At 35.3% G+C, this 27,186-nt stretch overlaps 1 long non-coding RNA gene across 1 annotated transcript in view; it reads right to left on the reverse strand.

Moving 5' to 3' along the window:
- Positions 1-14,414: 14,414 nt before the first annotated feature.
- The window catches only part of LOC141570424 (uncharacterized), a 127,328-nt gene continuing 114,556 nt past the window's right edge, over positions 14,415-27,186 (reverse strand). The window contains exon 3 of the long non-coding RNA XR_012494432.2: positions 14,415-14,698. This is a non-coding gene — a long non-coding RNA (uncharacterized LOC141570424). The remainder of the gene's footprint in view (positions 14,699-27,186) is intronic.

The following is a 27,186-nucleotide window of genomic DNA, read 5'->3' on the forward strand; positions in this document are numbered from 1 at the left end:
TTAATGTCAGAATTAAATGGTCATTTCCATTTTCTTATCATTCCCATATCAGAGGACAAGACTCGTTTTAATTTTAGCTCTTCTAAAGACTTGTGCTTTAGTAAAATGTGAGAAGAGAGAAATCACTTGAAGATGGAATTATTAATCAAAAAAGAAGTAAAACTTAAAGATTTGGAAAATTCTCAGTCTATTCATGTTGCAAAAAAAAAAAAAAACCTGTTATAAGAAGAGACATGTAAAAGAGATGTTCTATTTCCTCATCACATGAGGTCACAGTGAGAAGATGTCCTTCTGCAAACCAGGAAGCAGGCTCTCACCAGGATCCAAATTGACCAGCACCTTGATCTTGAACTTCCCAGCCTCCAGAATTATGAGAAAAAAAAAAAAAATGCTGCTTGTTTAAGCCACCCAATCGATGGTATTCTGTTATAGCAGCCAAACTAAGACATTGCTTATCGGTGAGATTAAAGATTGAACTGAGTATTCTCCAACGGCCCTTAGAGCTCTATGCTCTGGATCTGTACTCTGAAGCTCTTTGAGAAAATGCAATCAAAATAAAGAACCTGTTATGAACTCAAATATGAGAGATTTACCTTGAGCAGGGAAGGGATAGAAGTAAAACAAATTTACAGTAATATAGTTGCTGTTCTCCCACAGGTCTGCATAGAATCTATGCAGACCAGAAGACAGAGTCCATCATACCTGGTACCTGGGGAGAAGTCTCGAGTGATGTGGGCTTTTTACCAGAAGGAAAAGTGGGGTAAAGGCACTTCAAATAGAGATGACAGTATTGAAAATGAACAGAGACAGAAAACCATGGCAGAGGTGGGAAGCAACATGGCACGTTTGCAGATTTGTGAGTGTAACAGACTCTCTGTGTCCTGCCTAAGTCTCTTTAGTTCATTTTATCTACCTTCATACTGGTGACTCCTTACTGCCAGCATTTAAGCTCTGCCTGAGAGCCTGCTATGGCCACAGGTGTGGCTCAAACTGCAGGCTGGACATGTCAGGGAGTTAAAGCACTCTGGAGCTGTCCCCAAAATATAACAGATGGAAGTGAAAGGACAACTACCTCAGTGCCGTTGCCCTTTTGGGTGGGATGACTTTGAGGTGTGTCCTACATGGTCACCCAGAGTCTCTGAGGGAATTGTGCACAACTGAGCCTGCCACAGTACTCATTCTTTCTCTTGACATTCTCAGTTTCACACCTCCTTACCAGGACTTTCTGGGCCCACGTTCTAAATAAATTACTTTCACTCCAATCCTATCCAAGGGTCTTCTTCTGGGAGAACCTAATCTATAGGAAGGAGTAATGTGATATAACTAGGATTTTGTCATCATGAGGGTATAGCTGAGAGTCTTGTCAGGTGTTGAAGGGCTTTGTTTGACATTCTGATGACTTTGGATTTTATCTTATAAGTGATGAGAAGCCCTAAGAGGCTTGTAAGGAAGGAAATGACATGATCACTTTGGTGTTATACAAAATAATTCTGGCAGTAATGGAATGCAGGCGTGATTCCTTATATCCCTAACTATTGTAATAATTTTTGGAAGAAATAATAAGGGCCTAAGTAAGATATAAGAAATGATATTAAGAGAAGCCACAGACTTAAGAGACACTGCACTGGGAAAAATAGCAAAATGCAGTGACTAAGCTGGATTTGGGCAGGGGTGGTTGGAAGGTAATACTTGAAAAAAAACAAAATTGATGCTTGGATAGGTAATACTATTAGCCAAGACAAAGAACAGAAAGGGGCTTGACTTACCATTCTTTCTGCTTGTGTGGCATCCTAATGTTCACTTGGAAAAATAGGCCATAAGAGGGATGTGACCAGCATCAGAAGAGCTGATCTTCTGCCCAGTAATTCAGGAAACAAAGCTCTGTGGGCCTGAAAGTCAGTACAACTCCCTATTTTTGTTATTAGATATTAGCAGATGTTGGGTGTAGAGAGGGGAGCACACAGTATGGCAGGAGTCGTTTTTGTCCCTAAGAGGACCGCTGGAATGACTGCCTGCTTGCGCATAGAATCCATTTTCCTCACTTATCCTCAGTGTTTCCCTATGAGGTAGAGGAGGATGAGAATGATGGCCAGAAGAGCAGCTGCTACCACATGCATTGTACAGGTGAAGAAACTGGAGCAGGGAGGAGGCATGTAGATTTCCTTAGGCCCCGAGGTTCGTTAGTGGTTATTATTAGGACTCCACGTTTTGAGTGTCAGCTCAGTTTGTTACACACAGTAAGTGAAGTAAGTAAGTGAAGATACCTGTTTGTTTAAAAGAGTAAGATTAGATGAATGATGTTGCTTGGAGCATTAGAATAGCAAGAAGGAATAAGGGGCTTGTTCACTTGAAACTTTTCCACATTCATCCAACTCTGATAGCTTCAGTAGACTGTGACAGGCTCCTGGCAGATGAATTTCATCCAATGGCTTCAAGGCTCCTTCAATAAATATCCTTTGGCAGTTTATATGCTTTCAACCCACTGAGAAACTAGGTTCAGTTGACTTGGAAATTGAAATCAATAGTGGCCAAAGAGAAAGATTCACTGCATTACAGATCAGTCCACAACTTTCCATTGCAAATAGATATAGACCACAAAGGGATAGAAGTCTTATTCTTATCCCGGGGGCTGGGAATTTTCTACAAATTCCATTACTTTGTGCAATGTGCTACACTCCAGCAAACATTTATTCAGGGCCTTCTGGACTATGGTATATGCAATAGTTGCTAAGTGAGCTACAGAGCTAAAGTCCCTTATTTTTATCTGTGCTCATTGGTACCTGGCACAAGGATACTTGCAATAAGGTATGGTGATAGAAACTTAGGGTGGAAACCTTTTTTATGCTTTCATCTAGAAATTCCATTTGAGAAGTTAAATGCCAAATTCAAATTTTTCTACATGAAAGCGGGGTAATGAGGGTTGCCTCAAACTATAAACTACCTACAGCTGCAAACTAGAGCAAAAACTATTCAATAGGCATTTATTGAGGACCTACTGATTTTAAAGCATCATATATGCTACTTCAATAGATACCAAAAAATTCTTCACTGGATACCCAGATACTGACTTTGAGGAGTTTCTAAATTAATTGGTTCTAAACTCTGTAGACAGTGACTCAGAATAACAATAATTTAAATGCCTTAAACGTACTCATCTGAATGAGAGGGTATTTAGTTTGCTTCACACTTTTTTACTTATAAAGCAGTAAGTGGCCACATTTACTTTTGCCATATAGAGGTAATATGTCATCTTTAATTTGTGCTTTATATCTTTTCCATAAAAATGTGATGCCATTCTTTATATTATAGTTCTTCAAACAATCCCTCAAATCACCCAGTTATAAACCCCATTGCTTTGCACACACCTTTCTTTTTATGATACTATGATATTTCCCAATTTAGTCAGCCTTCTGTTGAATTAGTTATGTCTTATTTTGTTTATCAGGGAGAGTGTACATCATTAATTAGATGATTTTATTTTGCTTATTTTTCTAGTAATTTATAGAGGATGAAATCCTTGCTCTAGAGTCTCTGCCATTTCTAAATCTAGGGGTTGAAACTTCCATGATTGTCCAATCCAAAGAATTTTATTTCCTCAGAGAGGGTCCTCCTAAGCACTAAAAAATCCCACCCCCTTCTTTCTGGCTAATGATTATGAAGGACCAAAGCTTGTTCTTTGGATTGTGAGGTCAAATAATACTCATAGAGCAGAACCAGTCTTTTTTTGTTTGTTTGTTTTTTTAATGGATATCCATGCATTTCTACAGGAAAACCTCTTCTAACTTCAGGAAAAAACTAGGGATTAGGGAAAACTCAGTCTGTGCTGACAACTTGGGGCCCACCAGCAGATACTTTATTAGATGACAGTTTAGGAATTTTGTTCCACCTTTCAGTGGAAGAATTCTTTTTCTTTCAACTCAGCAGTAAAATGTGAAGGATTTGTTTCTTATTATTGGTCATTTTCAGTAACACCTAAAACTGTGGTCATTTAGTGAAAAGAAGCCCTTCTAGATTCATTAATCCAGATTTGTATGTTAAAATTTTGATTGCTAAAACTAAGCCATCCTACTTTATTTAATTAATAAATGTGAGACTCTTGTGGAAAGGCAGGAGTGCTCATAAAAGAACAACGTAAAATGTTGAAAGTGTGAAAATGTATAGATAAATTCATATATGGAGAAACATTTGTGTTCTTTTCCCAGAACAGATAACTGTGGTATTGTGGTATTGTGGAAATGTAATCTTCAATAAATTACTTAACCAAACATATCCTCAACTAAAATGTTTCTTCAACTGAAATGAAAAGAATAATTATAATACTTACTTCATGGGGTTTTATGAGGAGTAAATAAAGTAAATCAAAGCATTAACTGTAGTGCCAAGCACATAATAATCATTCAATGAGGTTGATTATTAACATAACTATTATATTTGTATTACCTTTATTATAGTAGCATGCAAATAAGTTGGTAGGTTCAGAGTCAATTTTCACTTCTATTATTGCTAACAGATCTTTATGGAGAGAGGCTCAAAGTCATTTATACCTGTCTCTGTAGTCCCTTGTATAGCCCACATTTCCGAAACTTGACCAGTGTGACATGTGTAATCCTAATCAACTATAGCCTCTGTTTTTTCCTGGAAGATTCAGTCTCATGTTTATCCCACCATATTGATTGTAGACTTATGGTACATATGTGGAGGCTATAAAAAGGTATGAGAAATTGTGCCTAAACTTATGAGATTTCAATCTACTGGGAAATTATTATAGTATTAGGAGCAACCGCAATACAAAGCGGAACATGATCCATGAGGTAAGTAAGAATGGTACAAAGTGTTTTGTAAGTTCAGAGAAGGGGGCCATCACATAAACTGGGGAAGTCAGAAAACATAGAAGTGAGATAGTAGGTGAGTAGGTCTTATAAGAACAGTTTAGATTTCACCAGGAGGAGTTAGAGCTGGGATGGACACTTCAGGTAGACAGAAGAACATGGGAAAAGGAGTGGGTAGGTGCCAGAAATGTTATGGAAAGTTAGTGGTCCAGTTTTGGCCTGATGGGAGGGAGTGGCAGCCTGAGGATAAAAAGGTAGACGAGAGATCAGAACTGGGAAATCCTAAAATCTGAACTAAGAAATCTGAACTTTATCCACAAGTAATAGGGAGTTATTGAAAGACTAAGGAAGATCCAAGATAAGAATGGTGAGATTGACAGATCGAGATTGCTTAAGAAGCAATTGAGACCATCTATGTAGGGTAAATAAAAGTGCTGAGAAAAGGTACCGCCAAGAAGGATGTAATCAACAGAGATCAGAAAGGGCCAAGTAACTCATATGAAGAACGCAAAGAGGAAAAGCCCAAACATTGGATCCTTCCTGCAGGCTGGGAAAAAAGCAAAGATCAGAATTAGGGAGCTCTCAAAACATACCACCTTAGGACATGTACTTACTCTTCCCTTTGCTTGGAATGTTCTTCCTCCAGATATTCAAATGGCTTACTCCTTTCCCTACTTTAAATTCTTTTTTTAAATGTCATCCTCTCAGGGAGGCCTATTCTAAGCACCCTGTCTGCACTATCTTACATCTCCACCCTTTCCCCTGCCCAGCATTCCTGATATTCCTTAATCAGTTCTACTTTTTCTTTTTCCCACAGAATTCGTCCCCATCTAAAATACTAAATTAATTACGTATTGTGTTTGTAGTTTATTCCCCTTTCCCCTCCCCCACTGTTATATTCATGGGTATATCCTAGGCACCTAGAAAAGGACACAGTAGGTGCTCAATAAATACTTATTGAACGAACAAAGTGTTCAACAAAGAGTTTCTTAGGAGACATGTTTTAACAAAAAGAGCTATTCTTAGCTCAAAACTGTTTGTACTTGAACATATGTTTGTAGGTTGTAGGTGTTTTGAAGATTCTTGAACACCACTTGCTCATTAGAGCATTGTGTTTTTCCTTACAACTTGTTTATACTATTTAAAAAATAAAAGTAAAATTTGCTGAGGAAACGTAAAATATAACTCATTTTTGTTTAAATGTTTATATTCCTAATTAGCAAAGTTAATGGTTTATTATACTAAGAATAGAATTTGTGAACAAGGAAGAAAATTCCAGTTTGTGATGTTCCAAATGATATTCTTTTGTTCCAGAGAGTGAAGTTTTTGCTCTCTGGTGAGTATATGAAAATTGGACTGCTATAGCTCAGCTTCTAGAGATATTTAATTCAGGCCTAAAGATAACTCTCTTTAACAGTGTCCTCATTAGACTCAAGATGCCTGCCTTGCAAAGCATCCTTAATATATAGACCCCTTCAGGAAATTGCACATCAAAAGCCACTGGCATGTTTCATAGAGCTGACATAGATTTATGGGAAATCCAGGGAAAATGACATTACTGAGAAGAGAGGCATTTTTCTGGATAATACTGCCAATTGTTACCATTCAATTTATAATAAATTCATTAAAAAATATTTCCAGCTTTAAAGTGATTCCAGTGAAGCTACCTCATAGGGGAGTGATGTAGTCTTTACTTATTTTATCTAAGAAATTATTCTCAGAGCGTTCAGAATTAAAAAAAAAAAATTCCCTTGAGCTTTATTGTACTCTAAAGGAGAATGAAAAAAATATGGATAAAAATAAAGGAAAACATGGTGCACGTCTTGAATATATCAATTTTTGAATTAAGACTTAAATGGGATGCCATGAAGCAGAATGGCAGTCCAAGCCTTTTCTAGAGGACTTTAATTTTAAAACAAGTAAAAATCAAGCTGACTGACATCTAAACTACGTATCTTTATTTCTCTCTCTTGTTTCTTACTCTTCTTTTTCTTGTTATTTCTTTGGTTTTCTGACACCACAATGAGATTAGTAAACAATGAATTAAACATATTGAGAAAAACCTGAATGGATTAATGGATAAACAAAACATTGTGTACCCATACAATGAAACGTTGTTTAGCTATTAAGAGAAACGAAGGATGAATCTTACACATATTGTGCTAAGAGAAGTCAGGCACAAAAGGCCACATATTTGATGATTTCAATCATTCCAGTATTTATATGTACTGTCTGAGATGGGCAAACCCATGGAGACAGACAACAGATTAGTGGTTGCCACCAGCAAAGGGAGGGAAGAATGAGGAGTGATTGCTAATGGGTACAGGGTTTCTTTCTGGGTGCCGTATAGTTAGTGGTGATAGTCATACAACTTGGTAAATGTACTAAAAATTACTGAATTGTACATTTAAAAAAGAATATGTATTCTTCAGATGTTGGGTGAATTATGTCAATTCAGTAAATTTGTTTGATGGTATTATTCCAAGTCTTCTATATCCCTATTAGTTTCTTGTCTTTATATATCTATTAAATTCTTTTCATCTATATACTATTACAGTCTTTTAAAAATCTCATGGATATAGTTATATCTCCTTTTGGTTGATGTTTTGCTTTTAGGTGTGTACATACTTAGGATTGTTATGTCTTCTTAATGAATTGATCCTTCTTATCTCAGAAAGAAAACAACACCATGTCTCATCTTAATCAATGTCAGAAACTGGTGACAAAGAAAATGTAAAATATTAAGAACAGCCAATACAGATAAATAACTTGAAGAATGTTCATAAACCTTTCGTAAGGAATCATGCAATGTTTCTTTACTTCTGGCGTTGTCAGATAGCAATGCAGCCACTTCTGCTTTCTTATTCATGTTTATAGGTTGTATCATATTCCATCTGTTTTCATATTTTAAATGAAAAAAAGTGTGTGTGTGTATGTGTGTAGAGAGAGAGACAGCGCTATGCTAGACTTTGCTTTATAAACCAATCTAATTAGCTCTGCCTTTTAATTAGTATGTTTAGATCATTTACATTTGATATTGTTAAATTTTTATGAGATTTTCAATACAGTTGGGTTTACCTCTATTTTCTTGCTATTTATTCCTATGGTGTGTTTTTTTGTTGTTGTTTATTGTTGTTATTGGTTTGTTTCCTTTTCCTTGTTTTTGGCTTTCTTTTGGATTAATTGAATTATTTTTTAAAAATTTTATTTTTATCTCCACAATTGGGTTTATTAATTGTATGTCTTTTGCTTTATTGCAAGTTGCTGTAGGGAAGGGGTGCTTAAAAGTTTTGATTTTTAAAAAATTTGAAAGGAGAAAAATAACTTTTATATTTACCAATGTATTTACCATTTCTGATTATCTTCATTCCTTCCCATAGGGGTTGGCACATTAGGAGTTGCCACACATTTTTGTAAATAAAGTTTTATTGCAATGCTGCCACACTCATTCATTTACATGTTGTCTGTGGCTGCTTTTATGCTGCAGTGGCAGAGCTGAGTACCTGTAACAGAATTTATATGGCCTGCAAAGCTTGAAATATTTACTATTTCCTGAACCTTTATGTAAAATGTTTGCTGACCCCTGATTCAAGCTTTCACCGGATATCATTTTCCTTTTTGCCTGAAGAAGTCCCCTTAACAGTGGTTTTTGGAGTGCAGGCCTGCTGAGACTGATTTCTCTCAGTCTAGACTTCTGGTGGTGTAGGTCCAGAACAGTTTTCTGCCTTTCCCCCAGGAGTGGAGAATATCGTCTCCTTCCTCTTTCCCCAGCTTCAATGGATCTTCACCTGTGCTCTGGACATGACAACCTTTGCAATCCTTCCCTGGGAAGTCCTAAGGCTTTTATTCCACAGGAGACATGGACCTGGGCAGGGCTGCCTGACTTACCTCCTGTCATTGATGCCCTGTCTCGATCTTTCTAATGATCACCATGTGAAAGTCTGCAAAGAAGAATTTACAAGGGGGTGCAAACTCCCCTGTGTTTGTGGACCCCAGGAGTTCTGTACTCAGTCTCATCCACACTTGGCCTTTAGTACCTTGCTAAAAATTATAGCATACTCACTTGTTTGGTATCCATGCTATTCTGTGTTCTGCTCCTGGTGAGTCAGTACTCCCCCCCTCCTTGGAGGTGCTGTCTTCCCTTAGATTTTAGGCTAGCTGGTTGCCCTACAACATTAGCTCTGTGATGCGGTCCAGACACAGTGTATTTTGAAAAATTATATATATATATATATATATATATATATATATATATATATATATATATTTTTTTTTTTTTTAAATCAAATGAATTCATAGATATTTTGCTAATAATTTCTTTTCTTTTTTTAAATTGATTTTTTAAAATTTATTCGGGTGACAATTGTTAGTAAAATTACATAGATTTCAGGTGTACAATTCTGTATTACATCATCTATAAATCCCATTGTGTGTTCACTACCCAGAGTCAGTCTCCTTCCATCACCATATATCTGATCCCCCTTACTCTCATCTCCCACCCACCCCTTACCCTCTGGTAACCACTAAACTATTGTCTATGTCTAAGAAAAATTATTTGGCTTCATCTTGTTAGGGCTGAAGCAATGCTCTTTCCAGATGTGTACAGCCTAAGCACATGCTAGAAACCCCATTATTTCTTTAATTATATTTTTCTATTCCCCCACCCCCACCCTTTCTCCTTTGCTTCTAGGACTCTAATGATGTGCATGTTAGAGAGTTCAATATTGTTTCCCAGGTCACTTTTTTCAGTATTTTTTCTCTCTGTGCTTTATTTTGGGTAGTTCCTATAGTTAATTTTTTTATTTCCCTGATCTTTTGTTCTACAGAATCTAATCTATCAATACTGCTCATTGAATTTTTTTTATTTTTGATGTTTTCTTGATTACCTATTTATTTCTAGTTTCCATTTATGTTTTCACAGAGTTATAATGTTTTCTTATTAAAAGTCAGATTTATGAGATATAATTTATATAAAATTAATTTTATCCTTTTAACATACTTTATTCAGTAAGTTTTAACAAATATACATAATCGTGTAACCACCATCACCACAATCAAGAAACATTTTCATAAATTAGGAATAATCATATAACCACCACAACCAAAAACATTTCAATACCCTCAAAAGTTTAATTCTGCCCCTTTGCAGCAAATCCCCTATCTCCATCATTATCTCTTGGCAACCTCTGATCTGTTTTCTGTTCCTATAGTTTTTCATTTTCTGGCAGTTTATGTACAGGCAGTCAAAAAGTGTGTAGTCTAATATGTCTAGCTTCTTTCACATTGCTTAATGCCATTTAATATCCTTGTCTAATTTCATCATGTATGTAATTCATTAAGTCTCTTTCTATTGTGTGATTTTTTTTTTCTCCCTTTCTGGGGAATGTATCACATATTCCTTTTTTATTTGCATGTCTTGCAATTTGATTAGCTCCCAGAAAATTGTGAAGTTTATTAATTGCTGGAGCATGCTGTGTACACTTAGAGACTATTGGCCGCTTTCTTGGAGAGAAACTACAGTTCTGGCATAGAAATTTCATTCTTCCGCGGCCTGTTTTGAAGTCCGTTTAAGGTCGTACACATTGTAACCCTTATGCTAGGGCTTAGTCCTGAAATGAAGGTGTTGAATTTGGGATCTCTACTTAAAGCTCCCTGTAATCAACAAATCCTCTCCATTATTGCCTGTGTGATCTTGAATGGTTCTCAGCCTTTTGTGAGCTCTTGGAATTGTTTGGCTTCAAGTTCCCCAGAAAGTTTTCTTTCTCTGGTAATTGCTCTTCACCTGGCCTATTTCACTCTTATAAATGCATAACTTAGTACTTAACAAAAGACTCAAGGGGTCCACAATTTGTGGACATTTTTCCCCATGAATCTCCTTCCTCTTGATACTCTGCTGCTTAAGTTCCCTCTATGCTGGCCTCTCTGTTCTATCCTGTCACTGAGAAACCACCAGGCTCTATTTGTATTCTACTCTGTAAGCCATGGTTTAAAAATTGCTTAGAGGCAGAAATATAAGGTGATCATAGGGCTGACTTTATTTTTTTCCTTTTTTTCAAGGGTTTCGATTATGTACTACCCATTGTCCAGTGTCTGAAAAGAATTATTTTATATACATTTCTCCAGTTTTATAATTTTTTACAGTGGGACACTTCCCTCATGACATAAAACAGAAGTCCTTTATGATGCCTTTGGATAGCAGAATTCATTATTTGTAATTAGTCTTATTCTTTTTCTTTAGAATTTGTACTTTTTATATCATATACAAATATTTTATATTTTAAAGGTTTTAAAACTTTAGCTTTCACATTTAAGTGTTTATTAATTTGATGTTGATTTCTGTGTGATATGTCAATCTTTTATTTTCCCCCCTATGTATTACCATTTATACTAGCACCGTTTCTTGAATAGCCAACTCTTGACTTGATATACTTCAGTGCCAAGTATATGTCAGATTTCTACTTATGGTTGGGTCCGTTTCTTAGTGCTTTTTCAAAATGTTACGTTTCTTAGCACTTTTTTAAAATGTTATGCATGTAATCATTTCAATATCTGTAGACTTTGCCTATCTGAGGCAATTGTTTGTGGCTTCTCCATATTCTTGTTCACGATGGCTTATTTTTTCATTACTTTTTGTGTATTTTTTTTTTTTATTGTGAGCTCATGGTTTTAGCAATGTTGTCCATAGCAATTCTTTGAGTTTTGTGTTGATTTTGAAATTCTTTAAATATTTATGCTCTATTAGGGGTATTGAAAACCCAGAACACTTAAAATTTTCAAATTAGGTTAGAATTATAACTCCAAATCCATATGAATGTGAGTTTAAGGTGAGTAATCCTTAGGGGAGCCCTATCACCCCCTTCTCTGTATCTATAGACAAAGCTGAGATAGGAAAGTATTCCTCTTTAGCACTGTCTTTCTAGTATGTCACCCTTCTGTGGCCTCACATTTATGTAGACATCTCTAGCATCTCACCATTCTGACCTCAGGGTTTGTTCCTCCATCTGATGAACACTTTAAAACCCACGTGTCTGTGTATCCATAGATGACCCCAGGGAAATTGCACGCTCAGGTCTTTCATTACTCCTACTAAATTTTGGGTTTGGGTCATATATGCCCCTTACTTTTCTTCCTTTACTTAATTAATACTACTTTTTATATTTTATATATTTTTTTTACTTTTTATGAACTATGATAGGTTTCTTTCTACATCAGGAGTACCATATTACCAAGTATGAATTTTATTGCTGTTAAATTGATTCTCATAAACTTAAAATAGAAATAAAATTTCAAATAGAGGTCAGTAGGCATTTTCTTGAGCTGGCAATGTTACATAATGTGTACTTTTATGCACATATGTTTATAAACAGCAATCTTTTAAGCAGTTTGGCAAGTAGTTTGAGCATGTTAACTTAAATATAGGCAGTGGGTATTTAGGTATCATCATTGCATTTGAGGTGTTCATGAGGTTCAAAAGACTTACTTAGGTTAATATCATAGACATTGATGAAAAATGACCTAAAATATACATAATCTATTTAGCTGATGATAATATGTATTTGGAATATAGGAGAAGAGAAAGTTATGCCAAATTCTATAAATAAGTATTGAATAAATACTTCATCCTGTTTTAAATTTTATGTGAAGACTTCAGATCAAATCCTCACCTTGTTTGTGATCTGGTACTTTGTGACTATTTCAGTTCTTAGAATGGGGTGTGAAGGCATAGACAATAAGTTATGCAGCATACAAAATGGGGCAAACCGCTTTTCAGGATGACAACAGTAGTTTTAAATTTCATAACAGAAATTATTTCACCTATACAAAATGATAAAGGAAAAGATAATGATATCTAGCTAAGGAACAACCTACAGCAACTAAATCAGGCTGTCCTCAGCTTCCTCCAAACTATATTTAAAGCCAGAAGATAATAAATCAAAACCAATACAATTCCAAGAGAAATTGTGACTCAAGAATATTATGCCCACCCTTGATTCAATTTTGGTACTAGGATAGCAGACATATATTTCTAACCAGGAAAGAACTCAAAGAACAAAGCATCCATATATACTTCTTGGAGATAAAACACAAACTATTTCCTGATAAAATTCAGCCAAGTTAAGAAATTAATTTAATAGAGACCAGGAATCGAAGCATCAAGGTTAAATACCTATGGTTAAAAACCTAGTTGTCAGTGCAAAATTCACTGAAATATGAAAAAACACTAAACACTTGCATATTATCTTTACAGAATTGAATATGAAAGTTTTAAACATGAACATTGTAAAAAGCACATATATAAAAAAAAGGTACCGATATAGGAGACTTCAGGAGGGAAAGCGAGAAAAATTGTGAGAATGTTGTCTTCATTTTTCAATGTAGGAAGTCAATCTATTGCTTTGAATAAAAACATGATTTAAAAAAGAACTTTATTAAGACTATTTTCTTAATCTTAGCTATGTTCGGGAAAATACCTTTTTATGTACTTGAAAGGCAGAAGTTTATTCAGGTTTTTTTTTAAATGTGAAATTTGAATAAGCTAAATTGAATGGTTGTTATTAAAGACAGAATATATAAGGGAACTCAGGAGTCCAGAAACAAAATACTAATTTTATATTTTTTTATCTAAAAATGAGGAAATTAAACTTTACTTAATTTATTATACAGTTTGACATTGCATTTCTTATGCTAGTCAATGTGGTAGATTAATTACATAAATAACCCCAATTCTCCACTCTTTCCTATAATCATGCCATTTACAATGTGGCTTTCTTCTTTTTTTTTAAATTTTTATTAAATTTATTGGGGTGACATTGGTTAGTACAATTATATAGGTTTCAAGTGTACATTTCTATAATACATCATCTATATATTGCATTATGTGTTTATTACCCAGAGTCAGTTCTCCTTCCATAACCATGTATTTGACCCCCTTTACCCTCTTCTACCACCCCGTTACCCTCTGGTAACCACTAAACTGTTGTCTGTGTCTGAGTTTTTGTTTGTTTATTTGTCTTGTTTGTTTGTTACTTTCAGTTTTATATCTCACATAGGAATGAAATCATATGGTTCTTGACCTTTTCTGACTTATTTTGCTTAGCACAATAATCTCAAGAGCCATCAATGGTGTCACAAATGGCAGTATTTCATCTTTTCTTATAGCTGAGTAATATTCCATTGTATATATGTACCACATCTTCTTTATCCAATCATATGTTGGAGGACACTTTGGTTGTTTCCATGTCTTGGCCACTGTAAATAATGCCACAATGAACACAGGGGTACATAGCTCTTTATAGATAAATGTTTTCAGATTTTTTTTTTTGGTAGATACCCAGAAGAGGAATTGCTGGGTCATATGGTAATTCTAGTCTCAATTATTTGAGGAACCCCTATAATGTTTTCTATAGTGGCTGTACCAATGTACATTCCCACCAGCAGTGTATGAGGGTTCCTTTTTCTCCACAGCCTATTCAACAATTATTACTTGTCTTATTGGTAATAGCCTTTCTCAGTTGTAATGTAGCTTTCAGTTCCTCCCATTAAAAGGTAGCATCTATTTTTCCACCCTAAATCAGCTGGCTTTCTGCCCTGCTTTAGCCAACAGCGTATTGGTGGAAGCAACAGTTCTGAACCACATGAGGGCTTGCCTTCTTCACTCTAATTCTTGGACTCCTGTGACTGCTAGGTGAATAAGCATGGGCTCTTGAATTTCATAATTACCTTTTATTTCCAATTGCTCTTCTCATGCCCCCTTCCCCTGTGTTTCTTCCAAACAACTAATATCCAAGTTGTCTTCTTCCACTTCTTCTCCTTTCTTTTGTCCTTCTCTCCTTCAAATCAAAAGTTTCCCATTATGGGTTTTTCCTAAACTGAAAAAGAAATCATGAAAAGAAAGAAGTATGTTTATATGATGTCAAAACATTCAAATTCAAAGTGAAAATTTTGCTTGCACATTGAGATACATTCAAAAGTGAGAAGAGTGTTTTCACATGCATTCTTGGAAACATGCTTGTTTTTTTTTTCTGGAAATGAGCATTCAGAAAGTTGACAAGAATTTGTTTTTAATCTAAGTATGTTTGCATGTATGGACAGTGCTAGGACTAACCCTGTATGATGATGTTTCACCCTTAGCATTATGTATTTGATATCTGAGTGACTGTATATGCTAATGACACAAGCTCCCTTTACATGTTTCGTAATACCAGATTCCAAACTAAATCTCTAAGTTGTCCATGTTCTTTCTCTGTATAACTATAGTATGAACCATATTATTTCATTACTTATAAATTAAATATTCACAAGTCATTAGGTTCTAATTTGTGAGCAAAAATCCAGAGAAATTAAATTCATTTTTGTTCTTACTGTATTCAGAAAAATAAAATAACATTCCCCTATAACTTTTTACTAACCATATAAAATGAAATTATAAAAACTCTGAGTTTATTGGTTGCAGTATTTTTTACATCTATTTATAATCCTTGGAAATTAACATATTATTCCTAGTTATTTCATACAAAATCTGGCATTGTGCACAGACAATTGACATATTCTATTCAGACTGTCAATAAACAAATTTCATTCACCACGGTACATAGCTTTTTCCATGACAATTTTTATTTCCAGTTTTCTTTTCCATCTCAAAAAGCAGAAATTTATATTTTTTAAAGAGCTGATTTTAGGGTTATAATGATTTTCTTTGTTTTCCACTGAAACTCTTGAAAAAAATCTTTGAGATCTGCAGAAGACATTGCAAATTAAAAAAAAAGCAATCTTTATACGTAGTCCAAATTGCTTTAACTTTCTCATAATATTGAACAGGATTTCACTTCAAAACTTCATCATCTACTTATTTCCTTCAAGTCATAAAAATGGGGAGCAGGTGCTGTGGGAAGTTTGAATAAGGTCACGTATTGGGTAATTCCACACAGTGTCTAAATCACTTACAGAGAAACAGGTAATCATGTCTTTCAAGAAAGTCATATTCTCTGGTAGAAAAAAGAAGAGATTTTGGCAAGAGTCTTTCTTTTTTAAAGAGAAATTTAGTACTGTTTAAAGAATGTTTCATGACTAAGTAAAATTCAACCCTTTTAGAAACTGTTTCATACGTGACTAAATTAACCCATGAATATAAGTTAGTTGGTAAAGCTTTTGAAATATTTTGTAAAATGTCAGGTGGTGGCACTTGCAGCTTTATTAGCATCGTGTGTGTGTGTGTGTGTTGACAACTATTAATACTGCTTAATGATTGCTTTACTTCTCATTTTTTGAATTCTTAGCACTTTTTGTTTTCTGGACCAACGTCTTTCAGGAACCTACTTAATTTTGACAAGACCTTTTCTGTGTAAAAATAATATGACTTGAAAAAAAAAGTGTATATTTTCGAAAATACTGTTAAATAAGAAATTTGAGGACAAGAAAATAAAGCATAATTTAGATTAGAAAAGCTAATTTTCTATGAAGTATGATAGGAAAATAGATGATTTTATTTAAATTATCATGGTGAGATTTTATTCCTGCTAGCAAATGAAGTCCACATTCCCTCTGCCCCCTCTCAAAAATGATTAGTTGACAGGCTTATCTATTGCAGCACAACTCTCACACTCATCATTTTATAGCAACTTAGATATTTCAAATGGAAGCTGAAGATAGTTGGTTCCAAGGCAGGAAAGTATGAAAATATTCTATTTTTAGTGATTGGTTTGAAAAAATTCAGATTCCCATATGTTGCTTTCAAATGCTGTGTTTTCCTTTCCTGTGCTCTGAGAAGCTAGCTGTTGCAGTGATGCTCTAGCCCAGTGACAATTGGGCTACATCACTATGTGTTAATAGTATGGGCAGACTCTGTACAATTGGCCTGACTTTTGTATAGCATGGATTACATGTGTGTGAGAGGGTATGTGTGTATTTGTAAACATATGTGTGTACGAGGTTTGACAATTAAGTTTAATAACTTGGTTGCAACGATGTTGCTCACCTTTTTTGATATCAGAGGGATTATTCATTATGAATTTGTACCAACTGGACAAACAGTTAACCAAGTTTACTATTTGGAAGTGCTGAAAAGGCTGCATAAAAATGTTACACAAAAACGACCTGAACTTTTCGCCAACAATTCATGGCTGCTGCATCAAGACAATGCACCAGCTCACATGGCACTGTCTGTGAGGGAGTTTTTAGCCAGTAAACAAATAACTGTATTGGATCACCCTCCCTACTTATCTGATCTGGCCCCCAATAACTTCTTTCTTTACCTGAAGATAAAGGAAATATTGAAAGGAAGACATTTTGATGACATTCAGGACATCAAGGGTAGTACGATGACAGCTCTGATGGCCATTCCAGAAAAAGAGTTCCAAAATTGCTTTGAAGGGTGGACTAGGTGCTGGCATCAGTGCGTAGCTTCCCAAGGGGAGTGCTTCGAAGGTGACCATAGTGATATTCAGCAATGAGGCATGTAGCACTTTTTCTAGGATGAATTCGTGAACTTAATTGTCTGACCTTGTACATAAAAATGTTAGCTGACTACTTACTGAACAGTAGGCCCATATAACATTTAAATTTTTATATTCATTTAAAATTTATATATAGTAATTTCTCTAATGAAAATTTATATTTTTATAATGGGATAAAAATTTTAAGACAAATTAAAATATACTTTTCAGAATTTTTCAAAATTTATGAAGAGAACAAGTGTACATTATTTTTTGAGGGGGGAGAGAGGAGATTTGTCATTAGAGAAAGTTCTGAGACTGTATGAAAATGAAGGGAAATTATTTTGTAAAAACTGAACATCTCCTTTCAGCACCATATATTTGAACTCCCTTACCCTCTTCCACCTCCCCCACCCTTGACTTCGAGTGGTGAACACACAATGCAATATATAGATGATGTGTTATAGAACTGTACACGTGAAACTTATGTAATTTTATTAACCAATGTCACCCCAATACATTTAATTAAAAACAGTGAAAACTGACAGTGAAAATTTGCTATTGAAATGAACAGGCGCAGTTAATTGCAATTAATTAAACTATATGAGTTAAAACATCCTGATAGCAACTGAGAATATCTTAATAAAAAAAGTCTTTATCTTTTTATTAACTTACCTTCTGATAACTTTTTGTTTTTTTAATGGCACCCTGACACAGAAACACAGATTTTTCTGTTTTGAATGCAGCACTAAGAATGAGACATAAATACCAATTTGAGTACAGGTGTCTTGAAAGTTTAATTCCTTCTTTGCAAAAATAGCAATAACAACATGAAAATAACTTGTGAACAGAAAGAAAATCAGTGGAACTTCTACATGAAAAAAATTCAGAGGACTTTTATTTTTACCACAGTGATTCAGGTCACAAGAAAGGCCTGTACTTTACTGCTCAGGGACATTTGCTTACGTCTCTCAGAATGTGTGCACTTTGTTGTGGTAAAAAAATTAAATATCGTAAGAATACATTTTCCATAGGAAAACATTTTTTTCAATCCTTACCCATTGTTTTAAATTTAAATATGGTACCGATTTAAGTAGTAACTTTCTGTGTATGAACCAGGAGTTGTTTTTTAAAGCTCTGGTACTTCTGCAGTATTTCTTAGAGACCGAGAGAATGATGATGAGGATGAAATATTATTAATGAAACATTAATCAAGGTCTTCCGTGTGCTGTATACTCTTTTAATGGCTTTACCTGCATTAATTATTGAATCTTCACAAAGTCCTGATGAGGAAGGAGCTATTATTACCGAGCTTTGGTGAGAAGAAAACTGAGGTAGTAGAGAATAAGTTGCCTAAGGTCACCCAACGAGGAGGTGGCAGCGCCCAAGCCTGAATTCTTGACTCAAGCCTTATATAACGAAGAATACAGTGGTGCCTCACCTACCTATCTGAATATCATGAAACTATAGCACTGCCTTTCATACAAGAGGGAATTTTTCATTTAGAATTTTAAAATAAGAGAAATAAACATGGGTAAAATACAAGTAATTTTAGCTGGATATCTATATTCAGGCTTTGGTCTTTGTCAGTGGTATGCTTTAGTTTATATACTATTGAAATGTGTTTGAAAACACACACACACACACACACACACACACACACACATACACACACACACACCCATATATATAATATACGTACTGTATGTAACTGTATATTCACTCATAGTAATTACAGTTGACAGTAAGATAAGAATCTATCATTAACATACAAAATTATGTGCAATGAACATGTATTTAATGATAGGTTCTTATTTTACTAGTGACTGTAATAAAGAACTCAATTCTGCTGTCTAATAGATTATTGATGAGTAAATATATGTTATAGTCCTAGGACTTAAAAAATAGAAACTCTTCAGTTTGTTAGGTGTGTCTGGATTTACATATACAAAGAAAAATAGCAATGCAAAGTCGTGCTTTCTAAACCCCAAATAAAGATAAAGAGGAGACCTGGCAACATTTAGAGATGGTTCTGTAGAAATTATAGGATTTGACTTTGCCTTGAAGCATTCAGAGGAGGAAAGATGCAAGAGGAAGAAAACAAGATTATAAACAAAGACATGACCATGCTGTGGTGGTAGAGGTCTACAAAGAATTCTAAAAATGAGACAAATGTGGCTGCTTTGGTGCAGGGGCTTAGTAAGGAGTTAAATAGTTTTTGCACAGAGGTTTGATGTATACTAGGTGCACATTCAGTTGATACCTTTGTATCTACCACAGATATAATCAATCAGATGGTATTTACCTTGCCCTAACTGACTGATGTTTTTTGCTCCCTTCTTTTTGGAATCTCTGTTCTCCTCTGTCCTGTCAAATTTCATCCTGTTTTGAAGTTCTGTGAATCTTTCTCCATGGTGTCTCTCAGATCTTCCTTTCCGTTACAGTGTTATTTTGCAAGCACGCTTCTCCATTACCTTAAAACTCAGTAGATTAGTTTGCATTCTTTGGGACTCTTTAAGTAATTTAGCTTAAGTTAAAAAAGAAGAGTTTATTGGCATATATGTAACTAAGCTGGTAAAAAAAGAAGGGGTAAAACTTGCCTCAGGGACAATTGAATCCTCTTTAATCTATAGTAGTAGTAGTAGTCTTTAAATGTATTTTTAGCATGGTATTCTCTCTCATATCCAAATTGAACTTTTCTTCCCAGAATTGACATTTATTTTCAGTGGTGGTTCTACAATGTCTTCTCTCATGATTGTCAATTTGTTCCATTTGTTGTAGGTTCAAAACCAGGCTCTCTAATTTACTGCTTAGGTGATTTTAGGCAATTTGTTGATCCTCTTTGACCTTCAATTTTCTTATCCCTAAACTAGGGATGCTAATTGTGCCAACCTCATGAGTTTACTGGGAAGATTTAAAGAAACTCAGCAAATACATGAAAAACACTTAGCATAGGGATAATCACATAGTAGATATTCAATAACTATTTGTGGAAAGAATGAATGGATAAAATAATAAAATATCTGGGACAGAATTTCTAATTCTTTTATTCTGTGTTTTCTCATATGTCTCTTCCACCTAGAAGTCCCTATTCTCTTATTATTGCATGCCCACCAGTTTCAAGATTTGATTAAAAGTTATTTCTGACTCTGAGTTTAGTTTTTAATTGCTCCATTTTGTATCCTAGTCTCCAAACCACTGGACAGAAGGTTTTGCAGTCATATAAACAAATAACATACTAAAACTAATTATATTTTTATGTCTCCATAAAAAAATGAGAATATATATATTTTTTAATCAGGATAAGCTATGACACCTAAATCCTGTGTTTATCTATATATTTGAATTTCCATTCTTTGTTCCTTGGTGTGATTAGTTGTGGCCTGAAAATTACATGCTGCATTCAAACAGATTATACATATATAACCTGCTATTGTTTCTCAAAGTCTGTGGGTTTATCATATATATCCTTTATTATGTTGAGTTATGTTTCCTTTATACCTACTTTCTTGAGCGTGTTTATCATATATGAATGTTGAATTTTGTCAGATGCTTTTTCTGCATATATTGAGATAATCAGATGATTTTTATCCTTGGTTTTGTTCATATGTGTATCACATTGATTAATTTGCCAATGTTGAACTGTCCTTGTATCACTGGAATAAGTCCCTCTTGATCATGGTGTATAATCCTTTTACTATATTGTGAATTTGGTTTGCTAGTATTTTGTGGAGGATTTTTGCATCTATATTCATCGGGGATATTGGCCTGTACTGTTCTTTTTAGTCTTGTTCTTGTCTGGTTTTAGTATCAGGGTAACACTGGTCTCATAAAAAGATTTAAAAGCATTCCCTTCTCTTAAAATTTTTGGAAGAGTTTGAAAAGGATAGGCATCAAATCTTTAAATGTTTGGTAGAATTTACCAGTAAAGCCATTTAGTCTTGGCCTTTTTGTTGTTGTTGTTTTTATTATTGATTCAATCTCCTTATTAGAAATAGGTCTTTTCAGATTTTCTATTTCTTTATGATTCAGTCTTGGAAGATGGTATGTATCTGGGCAGTTATTCATTTCTTTTAGGTTGTCCAATTAGTTGGTATATAATTTTTCCTAGTCATCTTTTATAATTCTTTGTATTTCTGTGGTATTAATAGTAACATCTCTTTTGTTTCTGATTTCATTTTGAGCCCTCTTTTTTTCTTGGTGAATCTAGCTAACAGTTTGTCAATTTTGTTTATCTTTTCAAAGAACCAGCTCTTAATTTCATTGATTTTTACTGTTGTTTTTAGTGTTTATTTTATTTTTACTCTGATCTTTGTTTCCTTCCTCCCTCTAATTTTGGGCTTCATTTGTTCCTTTAGTTCTTTTTAGTGTAACGCTAGGTAATTTATTTGAGATATTTCTTGATTCTTAAGGTAAGCCTGTATTACTATTAACTTCCCTCTTAGGTGTCCTTTTGCTGCATCCCATAGATTTTGGTATGTTGCATTTCCATTTTTATTTTTCTCATGGTATTTTTTTATTTATCCTTTGATTTCTTTGTTTATCCTATGGTTGTTCAATAGCATGTTGTTTAATCTCCACATGTTTTTTATTTTTCCAGTTTATTTCATATACTTGATTTCTAGTTTCATACTATTTCGGTCAGAAAAGATGCTTTATATGATTTCAGTCTTCTTAAATGTATTGAGACTTATTTTTTGGCCTAAGATGTGATGTAGCCTGGAGAATATTCCATTGCACTTAACAAAATGTGTATTGTGCTGCTTTTGGATGAAACGTTCTGTATTTATCTATTAAAGACATATTTTCTAATCATTCCTTTAAGGCCAATGTTTCCTTATTAATTTTCTGTCTGGATGATCTATCTATTGATATAAGCAGGGTATTAAAACCCCCTACTATTGTTCTAGGGCTGTTTATTTCTCCCTTAAGGCGTGTTTATATTTGCTTTATATATTTAGGTGCTCCTATGATAGGTGCATAATATTTACATATGTTGTATCCTCTTGTTGGATTACCTGTTTATCTGTAATGCCCTTCTTTGTCTTAAACTAGTTACTTAACTTCAATAGAATTCCTAAGCTTTACACTTTTATTTATCCTCCCTGTTACATTTTAGGTTATTGATGTTACAGTTTGTATATTTTTTATATTGTGTAACTAATAAACATTATTGTAGTAATTGTTATTATTATTATTATTGTTTTTTAACTTTAAACTAGAGTCGTCAGTGAATTACACACCTCATTACCATATCACAGAGTCCAACATTGGCTATACATTTACTGTTACTAGTGAGTTTTACACTGCCTTCTTATATTTTTATGATGTTAATTAGCATCATTTTATTTCATGCAAAGAATTTCCTTTGGCATTTCTTATAGTTTTAGGGTAATGCATTCCTTCCACTTTTGTTTGGTCATCCCTCCTTCCTTTAAGAATGACAGCTTTGCCAGGTAGACAGTCTTTTGGTTGAAAGGTATTTTCTCTTCTTACAATATTTTGAATATGTTGTCTCATTTTCTTCTGGACTGAAACATAACTGTTGAGCAAACCGCCAATATTCATATCAATGTTCCCTTGTTTGTACCTTCTCTCTTTTCTCTTGTTAGTAAGGCAACTGTTCAAGCAGAGTTTTGGTTTGTGGGTGCTGGGAGGGGTGGGAGGGAGGATGGGTTGTGCCACTGGCTGTGAATAGCTGGATAGGACTATTGGTTTTGTTCCCTACCTAAGTGAGGCTGTAGGAAGGGCTTAATAATCACCTGGATTCCCTGGTCAGGTTTACTAAACGGTCAGGATTGGGTGCTATATTTAGCAGTATGTAGAGCTATGAATTATCTTCCCTGCCCTGGTGAACCATCACGATGGGCTCCAGGCCATGCATGACTCATTTGGTGACTCAAATCAGGTAAGAGTGTGCACTGAATATCCTGATCAGGTGAGGCCACTAGTTTTACTCTGCACACAGGGGAAGCCATGGCCTATACTCTCTGTTCTAGTGCCACTGTAAGCAGGGCTGTTGGATGGGCTATGCAGCTTCCCATATGCTCCGGTAAGGTTTCCTGGTCAGGTGGACTGAAGGTTGTGTTCAGAAGTAAGTGGGGTTATTAATTAGTTTTTCTGCTTAAGTGCAGTGAGAGAAGCAGCTCTAAGGCCACTAATGCTCTTTGTTTCTGTTCTTGGCTCAAGCTGACCTGCACCCCATGTTCCCTGGACAAACAGGGCCACTGGCTTTGCTTTGGGGGCAGTCAGCTCTGCCTGCTTGCCTCTAGGCTTATGCAACTTCCACACATTCTCACCAGGTCTTCCTGTCAGATGGGTCTGGGGGTCATGGGCCATGCTCTGCAGTGGGTCTGACTGATTTAGGCTCCTGCCTGGGCATAAGAACCAGACTCCAGGGCCAGCAGAACTTTTTATTTGATGACCCAAATCAGGCATACCTGTACCCCAATGTGCCCCTGACTTGGTTCTACAGATCAATAAAGCCACTGATTGGGCCTACAACTTGGGCTTTGCAGGTAGAGACCAGTTGGCCAAGATCTGAGTGCTGGCTGTTGGAAGTCCATCACCCCTTCTCTGTCATAATCAGATTCCCCTGCAATCCCTGTGGGGTGAAACCAGAACAGGGCTCCCACAAAGTGACTCACAATTTAGGGGGTGCTGGATATCATCACAGGGCTCTCTTTTCCCACTGGAGGAACTGTAGGCACAGGGGAGACCTTTCCATGTGGTGCTGGACCTGCTCAGGGGAGGGGAAGTTCAGTGGGCGTGTTGCCATTCCTCTTAGCCTTTTAATGCTGTCCATCTTGGTCTCTGCAGTGCAATTCCTCTTCACTGCTGAGTCCTAGGATTCTTTCAGTGGTATTTTATTCATGACTACAGTAGATCCCCTTATCCATGGGGGATATGTTCCAGGAACCCCACTGGATGCCTGAAACCATGGGTAGCACTATGATTTTTCCTAAGCATACATACCTTTCCACTTAAAGGAAGCACTTTACAGCTTCTACTTGGTATATTCAAATGGCCAGCAACATTAGTCTTGCACTTTGGGGCTATTATTAAATAAAGATTACTGAAATACAAGCACTGCAATATCTCAATGGTTGTTCTGATAACTGAGATGGCTACTAAGTGACTAATGGGTGGTTAGTGTATACAACATGGATATGCTTGACAAAGGGGTGATTCATGTCCCATTTAAGATGGAGCAAGGTTTCACTATGCTACTCAGAATGGCCCATGACTTAAAACTCATGAATTCTTGATTTCTAGAATTTTCCATTCAATATCTTTGTACTGCGGTTGACCACAAGTAACTGAAACCAGGGGAAACTGAAGCTATGGAAAGCAAAACTGTGGCTAAGGACTACTGTAGATGTTAGTTGTTGTATTTTTTGAGGGGACAGTGAGGTCAGGAACGACCTAGGTCACCATCCAGGTGGCATCAATGTCCCTCTCCACGTTATTAAATATTAGTATAGGTGCTACTGTGAAGAGATTTTATAAATGTAATTCAAGTTTCTAGTCTAAGTAAATAAAAAAGTGAAATTATTCTAGATAGGCTTGCCTTAGTTGGAAAATCTTTAAAACTGATCTTGAATTGTCCCTGAGTAAAGAGTGACTGTCACCTGTGGACATGAAAGTTTCAGCTGTGCCTTTGAGGTTCTAGCCTGCTTATGACCTTGTCATTCTGCTGCCTGCTCTCTGGATTTTGGACTTGCTTAGCTAGGCTCCCACATATGAGTAAGCAAATTCCTTTTAATGAATTTCTTAATATAAATATGTTCTACCTATATTAATATATAGCTATAGATATATAATCTCTCTTATTGGTTTTGCTTCTTTGGTTGATCCCTGAATAAAGTTTCATAACATTAACACAAGCGAATTATAAATTTCTCTCATGATGAATGCTCTGAGAGGAAAAGATTCAGTGAATACTTTTATCTATTTTCTTAAAAAGAATGACTTTCAGGCCAAACAGGAACATACGTCTTCTGGGAAAATAATTTATAAAATAAATTATTCTTCTCTCATAAGCAAACTCAGATACTTCCAAACTTAAAACAATAAAAAATATCAATCATTCTTACTTTCACCTTAGGTATTGCATTCATTCCTCTTTTAAGAGCTCTCAGAAGAGTAGTCTATAATCATAGTCTCCATTTTTTCACTTTTCATTCACTCCTCAGCCATTTAGACTTGCTTTATATTCTCAAATATCTACAAAATTGGTCCCGACTTCTTTACCATTAAATGTAACAGCCATATTTAATGATCACTTTACTTAACTCCTTAGCATCATTTAATAATATTTGACTTCTCTTTCCTTCTGAGAAACCTCTCTCTTCATTGGCATCCAAGACATGACAACATTCTGGTTTTCCTATTGTTTCCAGATTACTGGCTCATCAACCTCTGGCTATAGTTCAGCAACTCAAGATTCAGTCCTATTTTTCTTATTTTTTTCCTATATTCTCTCCTTAGGAGTATTATCCCGCATGCATGGCTTCAATAATCAACCAGATGCCAGTGACTTGCAAATGTGTATCACCATTCCATTTCTGACCTTTGCATGCAACAGCTTCTTCAATATCTCTACTCGGTTGTCTCAAAAGAACTTTAATGCAATGGGTCCAAAAGTTTACTAGTGATTTTTTTTCCCTTAAACCTTCCCTTCTCCAGTATTCCTCTGTTTAGTAATGAACATCATTATCCATTTGCACAATTTAAAAATCTGAGAGTAATCTTCATATATCCTGTTGTTTCACTTCCTCCTTCCTAGGCCCTCTATCATACTTATCACTCCCACCAATTTTGCCATCTAGAATCTGACTTCTCTGTGTATCCTCCACTCCAATCTAATTTCAAACCACCTCAGTCTCAAAACTAGACTGTAAAAGTACCTAATGAGTTTCCATCAACGATACTTGCTCAACACCCTTAAATTCACTTTTTACACTGTGTGCAAAAAATCATTTTGAGCCCTAAATCTCAGCCTGTTAATCCATGCTTAAAATCCTTCAGTGGCTTCTTAGTCACCTACATCTACATTGTCATTTTTTGCCATTCTCTAAATTTATCTGTCCCAACAACACTCATCTTTCATTTCCCACTTCTAGGACTTCACATCCTGTCTCCATGCCTGGCACACACCATCTCTAGTCATCTCAAAATTAACTAACTCTCAGTTACCTTTTACTCACTATTTGGATTTTTGCTCAAATATCATTCCTCAGGGAATAATTTCCTGATGTCCATGATCATATTTTCCTGTCACACCTCTCAAGCATCTGTATTTTTCCTTAATAACACTTATATCTGTGTGCTCCATGAGAAACTGAGGTATGCCTGTTTTTCATCATTGTATTTTCAAGTGGTGGAATAGACATAATACATGGTAGACAGTCACAAAGTACTTGAGCAGCAACTAAATAAATGAATGATTAAATGAAGCACCATTATAGCATCTTAGATAGTTTCTGTAACTTATTAGTGTTGACATGTGATAAGAACTGGTAGAGCATGACCTTGTGGATTTCCATATTTATTCTTTCTTAATTGCATATACTTTGCATTTGCACAGTGTCTAAATCACAGGCTGATTTTTCTTAACCTACTGAAGTTGAGCATTCAGCCTGTGATGTGAAAATCAAGCTGCGCTGCCTCTACTTAGCATCATCACCAAACCACAAATTCTGCAATTAAAAGTACAACTTTGTAGGTGATGCATGAGGATCTTCAGCTTGTTTATGCATAGCTTTATTGCCTCTATAGATCTTTTGGGCGTAAAAACATTCCTTGCATTTATAATATAAGCAACTGACACAAAAATACACAGCTAGCAGAAAGAGGAAAAAAGTTCCATCTCTGTGTGACTCATAGTTACACCTACAGTTTATATAACTCAGGCAGGATTTTTA

Source organism: Rhinolophus sinicus, chromosome 3, assembly GCF_057876585.1.
Source record: "Rhinolophus sinicus isolate RSI-liver-muscle chromosome 3, RSI-T2T, whole genome shotgun sequence".
Lineage (NCBI taxonomy): Eukaryota > Metazoa > Chordata > Mammalia > Chiroptera > Rhinolophidae > Rhinolophus > Rhinolophus sinicus.